The 14,990-nt window shown below is 45.1% G+C and overlaps 1 long non-coding RNA gene across 1 annotated transcript in view; it reads right to left on the bottom strand.

The window, feature by feature from the left end:
* The window catches only part of LOC129393409 (uncharacterized), a 90,705-nt gene extending 77,009 nt beyond the window's left edge, over nucleotides 1-13,696 (bottom strand). Inside the window, exon 1 of the long non-coding RNA XR_008620263.1 lies at nucleotides 12,639-13,696. This is a non-coding gene — a long non-coding RNA (uncharacterized LOC129393409). The remainder of the gene's footprint in view (nucleotides 1-12,638) is intronic.
* Nucleotides 13,697-14,990: the final 1,294 nt, after the last annotated feature.

Below are 14,990 nucleotides of genomic sequence, written 5' to 3'. Positions count from 1 at the left end.
CCATTGCTTGTTTTTGTCAGCTTTGTTGAAGATTAGATGGTTGTAGATGTGAAGTATTATTTCTGGGCTCTCTATTCAGTTTCATTGGTCTATGTGTCTATTTTTGTACCAGTACCATGCTGTTTTGGTTACTGTAGCCCTGTAGTATAGTTTGAAGTCAGGTAACATGATGCCTCCAGTTTTGTTCTTTTGCTGAGATTGCGTTGGCTATTCAGGCTCTTTTTTAGTTACATATAAATTTTAAAGTAGTTGTTTTTTTTTCAGTTCTGTGAAGAATGTCATTGGTAGTTTGATAGGAATAACATTAAATCTGTAAATTGCTTCAGGCAGTATGACCATTTTAATTATATTGATTCTTCCTATCCATGAGCGTGGAATGTTGTTTGTGTCATTTCTGACTTCTTTGAGCAGTGTTTTGTAATTCTCATTGTTGAGATCTTTCACCTCCTTGGTTAGCTGTATTCCTAGGTATTTTATTCTTTTTGTGGCTATTGTGAATGGAATTGCATTCCTGATTTGGCTCTTGGCTTGGCTGTTGTTGGTGTATAAGAATACTAGTTATTTTGTATGTTGATTATGTTTCCTGAAACTTTGCTGAAGCTGTTTATCAGCTGAAGGATCCTTGAGGCCGAGACTATGTGGTTTTCTAGATATAGAATCATGTCGTCTGCAAACAGGGATAGTTTGACTTCCTCTCTTCCTATTTGGAGGCCCTTTATTTCTTTCTCATGCCTGATTGCTCTGCCCAGAACTTCCAGTATTATGTTGAATAGCAGTGGTGAGAGAGGGCATCCTTGTCTTGTCCCTTTTCAAGGGAATGCTTCCAGCTTTTGCCCATTCAATACAATGTTGGCTATGGGCTTGTCATAGATGGCTCTTATTATTTTGAGGTATGTTCCTTCAATACATACTTTATTGAGAGTTTTTAGAATGAAAAGATACTGAATTTTATCAAAAGCCTTTTCTGCCCCTCTTGTGATAATCATGTGGTTTTTGTCTTTAGTTCTGTTTATGTGATGGATCACATTTATTAATTTGCATATGTTGAACCAACCTTCCATCCCAGGGATAATGTGTGCTTGATTGTGGTGGATTAGCTTTTTGATGTGCTGCTGGATTCAGTTTGCAAGAGTTTTGTTGAGGATTTTTGCATCTGTGTTTGTCAAGGATATTGGCCTGAGGTTTTTTTTTCTTGCTGTGTCTCTGACAGGTTTTGGTATCAGGATGATGCTGGCCTCATAGAATGAGTTGGGGAGGAGTCCCTCATCCTCAGCTTTTTGGAATAGTTTTAATACCAGCTCTTCTTTGTACATCTGGTAGAATTCAGCTGTGAATCTCTGGTCCTGGGCTTTTTTTGGTTGGAGGCTATTTCCTATTGATTCAACTTCAGAACGCATTATTGGTCTGTTCAGGGAGTTAATTTCTTCCTGGTTCAGTCTTGGGAGAGTGTACGTGTCCAGGAATTTATCCATCTCTTCAAGTTTTTCTAGTTTGTGTGTATAGAGGTGTTTGTAGTAGTCTCTGATAATTTTTTGTATTTCTGTGGGGTTAGTGGTAATATCCCTTTTGTCATTTCTGATTGCGTTTATTTTAATCTTCTCTCTTTTCTTCTTTATTAGTCTAGTCGGTGGCCCATCTTATTAATTTTTTCAAAAAACCAATTCCTGGGTTCGTTCAGCTTTTGAATATTTTTTTGTGTCTCAATCTCCTTCAGTTTGGCTCTGATTTATGTTATTTCTTGTCTTCTGCTAGCTTTGGGGTTGGTTTGCTCTTGCTTCTCTATTTCTTTTAGTTGTGATGTTAAGTTGTTAATTTATGCATAGTGGTCAGTAGGTAGACTCTTGCTCAGCTGTGTCGCTCCCCTATATTTCCTCACATTTGCAGCCATAGTCCCTTTCAATGCTTTGAAAGTGTGGGTCCCTCTCCCACTTGAGTGCTGACTGTAGATCATGGCTTGGCACTCCCAAGCTGCCCATCACAGCTCTAGGGTGATCTCAGGGTTTATGTTTCCTCCCCAACTTGGAGCCAGCAGGAAAAGGGACCTTAGCAGTGGTCATGGCCAATGGTCTTTTGCTTGTATCCTGGGGACTCCACCCCAGAAATGCAGATCAGCAGTTGCTCTACGTGATCAGACCAGGATGGGGGTCTGTGCTGTGGGCCCAAGCTGGGGGATTCCCTGCCTGGTGATGAACAGGGGGAGTGGGTGGGACCTGTGGGAGATGGACTGGCCACCTCTTCTTGGGTTGACTGCTGCTTATTGGAGGTGTGGATAGGGTACTTAGGGTCTTTGCTCCTTCATTAGTCCAAGGGTAGCATGGGCAGTACCACTGTAGAGGAAATGGCAAAGGGGCTTTCAGTTTCCCCTGGGGGCTCCAACTCCAAGAAACGTGGACCCACTGTTACTGGGAGTGTTCAGCAAGTGGGGTAGGGCAGCTGCCCTGCTGGCATGAGCTTGGGGAGCAGGGGGTTAAGGGCTCATCAGGAAGAGAGACTGGTTTCCTCTCTGTATGGTGACTGTGGCATGCTGTAAGCTCAGGTGTAGCCCTGAGGCTCTTGTTTCTTCCCCAGACTGAGGGCAGCAGGGATAGGACCATTTCTGTAGCAGTAGCAGACAGGCTGTCAGATGCCTCCAGGAGCCTCTCCCCAGGAAAACTCAGGGCCACTACTAGTGGGTATGCTCAGCCGTGGGTGGGGCAATGTTTCGCCATCATGACCTGGGAGCCCTTCCTAGTGGAGTGGGGGATGGGGGTTCCCAGGGAAGAAGAACTACCATCCTTTCTGTATGGTAGCTGCCTTGTGCTGGAGGTGCCAGCATAGTGAGTAGGCCCTTTGTTCTTTCCCCAGCCTGAGCACTGTTAGGGCAGTAGCACTGCCACTGCAGTAGCAGAGGAATTGTAGGTTTACTCTGGGATTTCCTCTTTGGAGAAATGCTGGGCTGCCTCTGATTGAAGTGGTCAGGTGGGGACAGGGTGGTAGTGTTGAGTCCCAGGTCTAGTGGCCCTAACCAGTGAGGAGAAGTGAGGACCAGCACCTGCGTGGAGAATAGCCCGGCCAATTTCCATAAGGTAGGTGCTCTGTGCTGGGGTTCCATCACCTCCTGGCCCCTGTGGACTCTCCAGAGCCTGGAGACAGCAAGGGCCAGGGCTGCAAGATGGCAAAGATGGCAACCCACCCCTCCCACTGGGAGCTCTGTCCAGGTTGTTGCCGAGCTGCTTCTGGCTCAATAGCCCCAGCAGGATGTGGCTGGAGACCCTGGCTGGGAGGACCCACCCAGTGAGGAGATACAGGATCAGGAACCCATGTAACGAACAGTCTGGCCACTTTTCCTAGGGCTGCTGGAGTATGCTGAAGGTCTGCTCCAGTCCCTAGTAACCTTAGATTTTCCAGTACCTGAAGGTATCGACAGTGAAGGCTGTGAAACAACTAACGTGGCACCCTGCTTCTCCCTCTGGGAGCTCCATCCCAGGGAGATATGGACCTGTTGCTGGCTGAAACGCACTGGAGGGGGTGGCTGGAGACCCCAGTCAGGAGGTCCCACCCAGTTAAAAGGAATGGGATTGGGGACCTCTGTAAAAAAGCAGTCGGTGGTTTTTTCATACAGCAGCTGTGCCGTGCTAGGGGTCTGCTCCAGCCCGCAGTCACCTTGCACTCTCCAAGTTCTGAAAGCCAGAACGGCTAAGGCTGCCAAAGAGCAAAGATGGCAGCCCACCCCTTCCTCTGGGAGCTTCACCCCAGGGAGGTTTGGAACTACTGCTGGCTGGAAAACACTGGTGGGGGTGGTCATAGACCTCAGACAGGAGATTCCGCCCAGTAAAGAGAAACAGAATCAGACCTGCATGAAAAAGCTGTTGGCCACCTCTCCAGAGCTGCTGCACATGCCAGAAGACCACTCCAGTCCCTAGTCTCCTCAGATTCCCCAGTCCCCAAAGGCAACAACAGCTAAGGCTGTGAAATAGCAAAACCATAAGACTCCTTGAAGAAAATATAGAATATTTTTATGACCTTGTGGTAGGGAAATCTAACTGTAACAAGACCCAAAAAAGTTGCTAAGCATAAATGAAAGATCAGTTAATTGGACCACATTAAATTAAGAATTTCTGTTCATCAAAACATACCATTAAGAGAGCGAAAAGGCAAGCAAGCATAAATGGAAAAGATTTTGTAACACATAACCAACAAAGACTTCATTGCCATAACATTAAAAAGATGTCTTACAAATCAGTAAGTAAAATATATACAACCTTATAGAAAAATCTGCAAGAATCACCAGTAGGCACTTCACAAAAGAGGATATTCAATTGCCCAATAAATATAGGAAAAGGAAGTCAGTCTCATTAGTAATCAGTGAAATGCAAAAATTGAAAGCAAATTGAAGTATACTGAAAGAGAACACTACCCAGAATGGCTACAATTAAAAGAAATGACCATAATAAGCTTTGGCAAAGATATGGAGCAAAAGAACTCTCATACACTACTGGTAGGGTTGAAAATTGGTATAATCCCCTTGGAGAATGGTTTGGCATATCTCTCAAAACCAAGCATACATATCTGTTACCCAGCAATTCCACATGAACACGAAGAGACATGCTCAATAATGGTTATAGCAGCTTTGTTTGTAATAGTCCCAAACTGGAAACAACCCAAATGTCTATCAATAAAAGAGTGGTTAAATAATTTGTGCTGTATTTATAAAAAAGAATTTGAGGTGGGGTGCAGTAGCTCACGCCTATAATCCCAGCACTTTGGGAGGCCGAGGTGGGCAGATCACTTGAGGTCAGGAGTTTGAGGCCAACATGGCAAAACCCCATCTCTACTAAAAATAAAAAAAAATTAGCTGGGTATGGTGGTACATGCCTGCAGTCCCAGCTACTCAGGAGGCTGAGGCAGGGGAATTGCTTGAAGTGGGTGGTGGTGGGGTGGGGGAGGAGTGCAGAGAGGGCAGAGTTTGCAGTGAGCTGAGATCGCGCCACTGCACTCCAGCCTGGGTGACAAAGCTAGACTCTGTCTCAAAGAAAAAAAAAAGGAATTTGATATAACAATGAAAATAGATGAAATCCAGCCATAATATATATAAATCTCATAAACATAACATTGATCAAAACAAGCCTGACACAAAAAGCATACTGTATGACTTCATTTTTTAATAATTCTAATAACTATAGTATGTGGAGATGCCGGATGAAATGATACAATTTAAAAATGCAAATAAGTAAAATTAAGGAATGCAAGTAAAATGAAGACATGCATAGTAGTATGTAGAGATGCCTGATTAAGTGATAAAATTCAGAAATGCAAATACTAGCCACAAAAATCTGGCCAGTAGTTATCTCAGCGGGGGACAGGAGGGTGACCTGTAGCAGGCCTGAGGGGTCTTCTGGGACACTCTTCCATTTTTATTTGGGTGGTGGTTTTGTGGATGTTTGCTTTGTGGTAATTAATTGAGCTGTACATTTTTAAGTCACTTTCTGTTACATATGTCACATTCAACAATAAATACTTAGGAAACAAAAGAGAGATAGAGTTGGTGACACAGACCCTAGGAACTCCAGGGAGACTGCCTTCTAGGTTGAAATCAGTCCATTTGTTAGTGTTCTTTAGACCGAGCGGTGCCCATCAGAACAAAAGGAAAATAACCTGGAAACTTAGTGGAGGGTCCTCCCAGGCAAAAGTGTAGGTTGTCATGCAAATTAGATGTAAAACTAGCTAGATCTGCTTCATTGGAGGGTGGCAGGGCTGGTAATGAGCCAAACACAAAAATTTGTTTGTATGGCAGCTGCCTGAGAAGCCAGAATCAGGCCTGCAGAGGCTCTCTGGTGGTTTGGGAAGATGTGGCAGTAGAGGGGGCTAATCAAAATGGTAGTCTCCTTAGAGCCCAGTCCCACAGTTCCAGCCCAGGAGCTTCCCATGGGTCTGGCATTGGGAGCCAGAGTAAAGCTAAAGGAGAAGGTGCCTGAAGCCTCATGTAGGCACTGGGGAAATGATGCTTCCTCCTTCTATAGCAGAGGAGGATGCTGCTAACAGGAGCTAGTGGAGGCTCTAGGAGGAACCTGTGCCTGTGAAACAGGTTGAAGCTCCCATCTCCAAGGCATCCTGCCTGCCTTGCTGTTTGTGCTCCCTTTATGTCTTCTCTGTGTTCTTCTCTCAAACCTTTCAGGGAAATTGCACTCTGTTTAATTAGAACCTGAGTCTGGAGCTTCGTGTCCCATGCTGTCTTTGGGCCTGGGTAGGCTTTTGGGTATGCTGACTTCAGCAGCAGCTGACAGTCCAGTTCTATCTGAGACAGGAGTTGGCACTTGGCACTGGGCAGGGGCTTCTGGATGAAATGATTCCAGAAGCATTGTGCTTGGTCTGATGGTGAAGGTATTGTGTCTCCGGCATTAGACTGACCTGGGTTTGAAGCCAGGGTTGGCCACTTACTGACTGTGAGCTATGTGACCTTGGCAAATTACTACGAATGTGTAAGTTTTAAATAATAGTGCATTGAAAGCACTTAGTATGGTGCCTGGCACATATAAAGTGTTCAGTAAGCACTATTGTTTTATTATTTGTTTATCAGCAGCAGCAGCAGCAGCAGCAGCATCCCGCCCAGATCCAAGAGATTACTGAGCCATCTTTTCAGTGGAAGCAAATAGGAAACGGACTTTGGAGAAAGGCACTCCTTACCTCCTTGTGGAGAAATGAAAGGGAGCCCTTTTAGGATGAGGCATAAAGCTTTAACCCCTCTACACACTGGAGTTGGTGCATTGGCTGTCTTGAGTGTAGGTCCAGAGGCTGCAAGGAGGCACTTTGTCTTTCCTCTTAGCTGAGGCTGTTTTCTGCCCAGGGACAGGACACAGGTTGTCTCAAAAAGCAGGGGCATCCTTGCCCTGGCACTTTATTGCTGGATCTACGTAGATTTTTCCACAAGATCAGACAGTGCAAAACACCTAGAATAGGTGCCACCTCTGCTACTTTCTCTATGTGCCATGTTCATATTTTTTATTGCTGTCTCTAATGTCATTCCATCATGGTCTTAAGAAATGTCAGGTCAACATCTTTCCAAAGGAAGTATGTTGTAAAAGTGCCAGTTTGAGAGAATATGCTTAGAAAAAATTACCACCATTTCTCTCTCTGCCCAGGGTGAACATGAGGAGCTAAGTGTGAAGAAACAAATAGTGGTAGAAGCACAAAGGCCACGTGCAAGTGAGATTGGGAAATGGAGGAAGCCAGGGCCAGAGCCAACAGCTGGGGTCCTCTGGGTAGCACCTGTTTGCATGGTTCACATAAAGAGACTGGAAGAGAAATCAGAGCAGAGGGATGTGGTAGATTTTCTGCAAAGGTGGCCACCAACAATCCCTCCCATCTCTATATGTGTGTCCCTCCCATAAGGAAGTAGATTCCATTTCCTCTTCTCTCAAATCTAGGCCAATCCCATGACTTGCTTTGACCAACAGAATGCAGCGGCAGCTATGCAGTGTAATTTCCAGTCCTAGGCCTTAAGGGGCCTTTCAGCTTCTGTTTTCACCCTTCTAGGATCCAGCCAACATGTAACAGTGGTCACCAGGCACCACTAAATTAGGAGAGGCTGTGTCGAAAGAGAATGGCTCAGCCAGGCCAAGCTGTTCCAGCAACCCCAGCTAAAGCACATGGCACATGTAAAGCCATTGAGAGTGATCCAGCCCAGCTCCCAGCTGAAGGCAGCTACACACATGACCCTGGCCAACCCCATATGGAGAAGAACCACCCAGCTGAGCCTTGCCAGCCCATGGACTCATGAAAAGGTATTAAATCCTTGTAATTTAAGCTGCTGAGTCTGGGGCTATTTCCTTAGGCAGCAAAGATAACTGAAATAGCAATTGTTTAGAGACACTGAAAGGCAGCTCAGTTAACTTCACTGATTCCCCAGTTTCAGAACATAATGCTTATTGAGCACTTGTACTTTTGATAAAACATCTATTTTAAGTAGACACTGTGGCCAGCTGGGCAAGTAGGAAGTCAGTGCCAATAACTGAGACTTGTCGCAGATTTGTAATCAGAGACGAGGTAAGGAAAGTGTGACCACACGATGATGAGCACTCTCATTTGTTGAGTGCCTCCCTCCCATGTGATGAGCCCTCTGCACCAGACTTTACCGTCGTCATTTCATTTTATCCTTTAGAGGTCGGACTTGTGAAGTGTCTTGTATTATAGATGAGGAGACATGGAGGCTTAGAAAGCAGAAGCATTTGCCCAGGGTTAAACCATTAATAAGCGGCATAGCAAGTATCTGAACCCAGAGCCATTTGGTTCCAGGATCTGAGCACTTGACCTCCAAGCTTTACTGCCTTTCATGAGCCAGAATGGTCAAACTGTTTCCTCTGATTGCAGGCTGGGGTTGGGAGGGTTGAGAACTTACAGAGCAGGCTCTTGGAGAACTCCTTTCTCTCTCAGGAAGAGGTAAGTATTTTAATAGCCCAGAAGGTATGGCATGAAGGCAGGGATGAGTATCTCTTTTGGGGCCAATGAGGCACCTGGTGTCTGAGGACACAAGACTCTCCCCAGAAGCAGCACATTTGACATTATGCAGTTTCACATTCTGTGCTCTTCATTTCTAAGAACAGAGTTTCCTCTTTGAAATCCACAGGTAGCCCCGGGCCACTCTGAGATGCAGCTCTGTGGAGTTCCCTCTTGTCCTAGAAGGAAGGAGCCTCATTTCTGCCCCCATTTAATCTTGGAAGCCTTCCTGGGAGAGTTTAGCTTTGAGCTCTGTTTTGGAAGCAGTGAGGGAGGCAGCTGGATGAATGCTAAGTAGGACATTTTTAGTTTGAGCAGCAACTCTTGAGATGCTGCATTGAAAATTTCAGTAAAGTGGAGAAGGCGGAAATAGTTCATATGTTGTACAGCAAAATTACAATTCAAAATAATTTCGGTGGGTTTCAATGATAGGCCAAAATCAACATGACAACCTTTTGCAGAGACAAATGTGAACTTCCAAATGAAGGTGCAAATGATCATTTATACAATTTCAGGGTGGGGTGGAGTTGACTTGAAAGCACTTCATAGGAAAAGTAATTGGGGGTTTGGGTGAATATATATAAACTCAGAATAACCCAACAGTGAGATGCAGCTACCAAAAGATCTAAAGCAGTCTTAAGTCGCATAAATACATGTTTATTGTGCCAGGAGGTCAAGGGAGGTAAAAATGACCAAATATAAAGACTAATGCAGTTATGGGTATCTCTCCTTTAAATGGATATAGATTTTGGGCTTCCAGGAATAACATTGGATCCCTCAGGCCTTGCCCTAACTGTACCTCCGACCCCCAGAGTTTGGATTGGTCAAGTTCAAGGTCATCTAATTGAGTCATATTTTCAAGGGGTAAAACCTTATGAAAGAATTACTATGTCCAGACACATGGATGTGGTCTTGTCCTTTTTTTATCAGTTTCTCTTGACCATACCTATTCCCAGCTGTCTCTTCTCTGACTTTCTCTCTTCCTTCCCTCTCTTCCCACATGACTGATTTAGGCTCCAGGGCCACCAACCAAGCCTAAGAAGACCTGGAACAGGAGGCCAGAACCAGTCCTACTCTGCACATCAGCACCACCAGTCTCTCTTGCTCTGTCTCTTGGTCCTTTTTTCCTGATGCTGGTGGGTGGTATTGGATCTGTCATTTCTCTCCTTGGAGGCAAGTATCTGAGACTCAAGTGTGCCCACTGAGAAGATAAGGAACCAGGCAGACTGTGGGAGCTGCCCTGGTTCTGGGCTCTACACTGACTCTGGCCTGGGCCTGACAAAAGGAGTTTTCTACTGCACTGGTTTTGCTCGGTTGAGATCTGCACTAGGGCTTGCTCTTCTTTGCTTCATCTACATATATCTTTTCCTCTGGAAACTGGTTGAATTGTGTTCCCCCCAAAGCCATATTCCATATGTTGAATTCCTACCCCCTAATGTGTTGGTATTTAGAGATGGGGTCTTTGGGAGGTAACCAGGTTTAGATGAGGTCATCAGGATGGTGTCCTCAGAGGGGATTAGTGCCTTTATAATAAGAAAAACTGGAGGATTGGAGCTCTCTCTCTCTCTCTGTCTCCCTCTCCCTCTCCCTCTTCCTCTCCCTGTCTCTCTCCACCTCTCTCTTTCTCTACTATGTGAAGACACAGCAAGAAGACAGCTGCCTGCAAGCCAGGAAGAAAGCCCTCACCAGGAACGAAATAGCCTAGCACCTTGATTTTGGACTTCCCAGGCTCCAGTATGGTAAGAAATAAGTGTTTGTTGTTTAAGCCACTCAGTTTATAGTATTTTGCTATATATTACCTCAAGCATATGATTACAGAAACTTACGAATATAAGAGATTGTTTGAAGGCATGCTCTGTGTATTCTTGTCTTGCTGGCATATTGCACCATCATAATGCCATCTCATAACATCAAGTCACCATTATTCTGACATTGATGGGCTAGACAGTGACAAGAGGGACATAACCAGGCAAGAGGGGGACTTGAGACCGTGGAACTTGAGAATGATTTAGGGGTAGAGCTGCTAACCTCACCTAAAAGGAGGGAGGGGCTGTGAGGAAATCTGTTCAGTGGGGCCATTCCTCGGAGGGGAAAATCAGCAGTTGGCTGCTCCCTTATATAGAGCTTTTTGGAGAGGTACACTGCCCACCTGAGACTAGGGCATGCCTAACGGCAACATCTTCTGGGATGAGGAGCCTAAGACGGAAGAGGTAGAAGAAAGGAGAGTATTACGAATCCTACTCTCAAGATAGTGAAAGTAGGTGCTCATTGAGGCTTCCAGTTACTATTTTGGCAAGGGAGGCAGAGTTACAGACAAAAGATTGTGATGTGTAAAATGACATTAAAATTCCACAACCTCTTCACTTTTGGTTTCTTTGTCACCCCCAGTAAAGAAAGCAGAAAAGCCCTTCATTTCTTCTCATGGCTGAGAGATACCTCTAATGCCACAGAGGGAATTGAAGAGACTGGGTACCCACTTCCTACTAATTGAGTTTGGGCAAGAGCATGTCAGTTAGAGTGGAGAGAAACCCAGGAATGGACAAGTGTCTCTGGAGTAGACTAATTGGCTGGAGTGAAAGAAAGGCTCAGTATTCATCTCCCATATCTACTGGGCCATCCCATAGAAGGTAATCCCTGGTCGGGGAGCTGCGACCAAAGGGTAAAGTCACAACAAGGCAATTTTGGGATCTCCCTGAGCAAGGCATTGCTAAACCCCATGGCCACACAGTCCTGGGGGTTCTGACTCTCAAGGTGGTGCATTCCTTGCCCTAGAAGAATTTTGAGACTGAGCAGAGATTTTTCTGCTCACTGAAAAGTTGGACCAGATACTAGAAACTTGTCAAGATCCCTTCCAGCAATGAGCAGGGAAAAACACCCTCACAAAAACCCAACACCAAACCTCAGCTTTCAGGAGCAGGCATGGTAGAAGGACCAAGAGCAGATGCATAACTGTGATACAAATGCCGAAGAAAGATTCAATGGGCTGTGACTGCTTCCGATGATCACTTTCTTTTCAACTCATCTGGAGATGATGTCATCTGATAATTGGACACTCACACATGGCCTACTGTCTGGCTGGCCTGCTCTGCCTTCCTGATCTCTTACTGATCAGAGAGACTCATCTGCAGACATTTTGAGCAGAAAGTCTGATGCAGATTTTCCTTTATTCACAAACATGTGCAGAGGGTCTTTTCTACTCCAGGATCTGTGCTATGTATGGAGGACGTAGAGAAGAAAGACAGTCCCTGCCTTCAGGCAGCTCACAGTCTATAGGGAAGGCAGCCATGGAAGTAATAGGGAGTTGGGATTCAGCTGTTCATTTGGTAAATGTCAATTGAATATGACCTCTGTGCTAGGCACTGCAGCTTTAGCAGGGACAAGCAAGACATGATCTCTGTCTTGGGGAATGTATATTCCAGTGGGGGAATCAGACAGCAGGCATGTTATATATAAAGATCATGTATGTTGTGCAAAGTGCCATGAAAGAAATTTTAAAAGCAAGGGACTACAGAGTGAGAGAGATGGGGACCTGTTTTAAGAGCAGATAGTTGGGGAAATCTCTCTGACAAGAAGGCAATTAGGAGTCTACCCAAAGCTCAAGATGCAGCCAGCCAAAGGAGTGCAGAGCTGAGCATTCCAAGGAAAGAGAGTAGCTACCTTAAAGGTAGGAAAGGTCTTAGTGTTTTAAAGAGGCAGAAAGAAAATCACAGGGCCAGGTGTGTAAGGCAATGGCATGAGGTGGAATAGCATGAGATGAGGTGAGAAAAAAGACAGAAAGAAGATTCTATAGGGCTTCTTGGGGTTTGAGGGAGGATTTTATTCTAAGATCAATTCAAGATCAGAATTTCCTGTTTGGGGACTGAGGCAGTAAGGATTTTTTTTTTTTTTAATACTTTAAGTTTTAGGGATTTTTTTAAAGGATCAATGAGATGTCCAAACTCCTCAGAATTCCAGTCATCAGGACTCTGACACCCACCCATGAGTCTGACCTGCCCCTCCTCTGCCCAATCTCCTGGCTCAGGCCTGCCTTCTTTGAGGGATAGAAGGAGGTACATTCTTCTAGGACACAAAGGGGCTTGGGCACTTTGGAGACTGACAAGCAAAGGCCTTTGAAGCAATAAGAAAAGGCTCAGGAGACAGACAGTGGAAAAAGAAGAGGGACTCACGTGGATAAGGTCCGGGACTCTGTGTCTTCTGGCCTTGTTCTCCTGAAAGCCACTAACAAGGCAAATTTCTCCGTGTCTCTTTTTCTCTCTCTCCTTCTACGTCTTACCTCTCCAGCCTCCCAAGAGGAGAAAGAGTCGCAGAATTTATCCATGAAGGTTGCATTCTTGGAAGGCCTGGGCTTTTCTGAGCCAGTGCTACTGCAATAACATTTACCACATCAATTTTGGAAAGGAAGAAGCACAGGAAGCTGGTCCAGGCAGAAGGCAGAAAACTTGGGAGCTTCTCTGATTTAATCTTTTCTTCTTTATTTTTAAAAATCCACTTTGCAAAGATATATGGTCTCCAAGTTTCTGAAAAGGGAAGCAGCAAAGAAACTCCTTCTGCTGTGAATGAAAAGAATTACATAAACCACAGTAAATTTAGTATGAAATTACATTGCCAGCCCCAGAGGAGAAAGATGCATTTCCATCATACATTAGCCATGCTCAAGGAGCCATTATCCTGAGTTCCCTGTCTGCCTGCACTTGAAGGGACATGGTGGCAGGCAGGTCAGGCCCTTCTCAGAGGATGGAAGCTGCTGGAAGACATTAATTATTTGACCTTGTTTAAAGCATTGATTTTACAGAATTTCTTCCTTGTATTTATACATGTCTTTTCTTTACTTTTTAAACTGGGACTTGGGCTCCTGCTGATTCTTAGGCTCCATTAGGTCAGAATTTCATTCCGTTTGGGATTTCTCACAGTTCTAATAGTTCTTTGAGTCCTAGGAGACCCATCTACTGGAAACTCCTATGATGTTTCCAGGCTGAAAGGAGGGCGCACAATGCTTCGGCTATGGATTTCTAGTCCAAACTCTGCCAACTTCCAGCTGTGTGTGCTTGGGCAAGTTACTGAGCATTTCTGGGCCTGTATCCTCATCTGTAACATGACGATAATCATAGTACACCCACCCCTTACCTCAAAGGGTTGTTGCAGACTTCAAGTAGGAAAATGTGTTTGTAATGCCCTTGGCACAGTGCCTGACCCCTGGTGATTTTTCAACAAAACTAGCTACTCTCATAGACAACTTGTCTTCCAATTGTTCTGGAAACTTCTGTCATCTCTCTCTGAGATGCCAATTTTATCCAAAGGATGCTATGTGGCCTTCGTAATGTGGAGCCCCAGCCAAACACATTTCACTCATTCATTTATCCAACAAACATTTACAAAGCTCTTACTATGTGCCAAGCACTAAAATCGATTCTACTGATAAAAACATGACTAATACACCATCCCATTAAGAATTTACTGACATTGGACAAGACAGACTTAGAAGCAACCTGGCAGGCTGGAGGAGTCTGTAGCATAAACAGGCAGAAGGAACTCCTAAAGTAGGGCTTTGCTGACCCAACTATCCTTGGCTGCTTCATGGCAAAGGCAAGACTTAGAAGTAGCCAGGGGCCCTTCTGTGGAGTCTTGAACAGCAGGCCATCATAGACCTGGGGCAAGGCCGTGGATACCACCATGCAGGCTGGGCCTGATGAGAGTCATGGCTCAACTTTATGAGGCCCATAACATCAGCAGGGCCAAAGTGAGGCTGAGTCCACCTGGAAAGGTGGGAGACATGGGCTCTAACCAAATCCAAAGAAAGAGACTAGATCACAAAGTATACAAGGCACAGATTTGGCTTAAAATGCCAACAGAACAAAGACCAGACATGAGGACAAGGGTGTGGCTCTGTAGACCAAAGGGGCTGGAGAACCCTGAAACTTCTCCCTCTACCATGATGTTACATAAAGCCCCCTCCTTCTTTCTTCCACCTGAGTAAGAGGACTAGGAGGACAGAGGGATAATGTGGGAGACTGAGCAGCTTTGTTTTGGAGACTGGCATTTCCAAAAAGGGCTATGGCATTATTGGATGAGATCAAGCTCTAAACCAGTTTGGACGTTTAGTTACTTTTCCCCCACCCTTCACCTATTTTTCTGGGAAAGAATCCCAAATTCATTTTCGATAATAGAGCTCATTTTCTCTCATATCTGAGTTGTAATGGATTAAATTTTGTAACCCTTCTTCCCTTATGTGTATGCTTAGCTCCTAGCACAGTGTCTAGCACAGAATCACACTTGAAAAGTGCTGTGAGCCTGCATGCTAACAAAGAAAAGTTGGGGAACAACAAGAAGTCCTATCTGGCTCTCTGCATCCCATGTCTGCAAGATGTAATCTAGTCAATATGCATGCTTTGTATAGAACACAGCCCTTGGCCCGTGGCCATCCCTTCCCCAATCTTGATGCCAGGACTACACCCAGAGCCTCACTGCTCTGGATGTGAGGAAAAGGGCAACAGGCCCATTTAAAGCTGGTGCCAGCATCC

The sequence above is a fragment of the Pan paniscus genome, chromosome 9 (genome assembly GCF_029289425.2).
Source record: "Pan paniscus chromosome 9, NHGRI_mPanPan1-v2.0_pri, whole genome shotgun sequence".
In the NCBI taxonomy this organism is placed as follows: Eukaryota; Metazoa; Chordata; class Mammalia; order Primates; family Hominidae; genus Pan; species Pan paniscus.
Note: the sequence above shows the minus strand (reverse complement) of the source record. Positions and strands in the feature narration are given on the sequence as shown.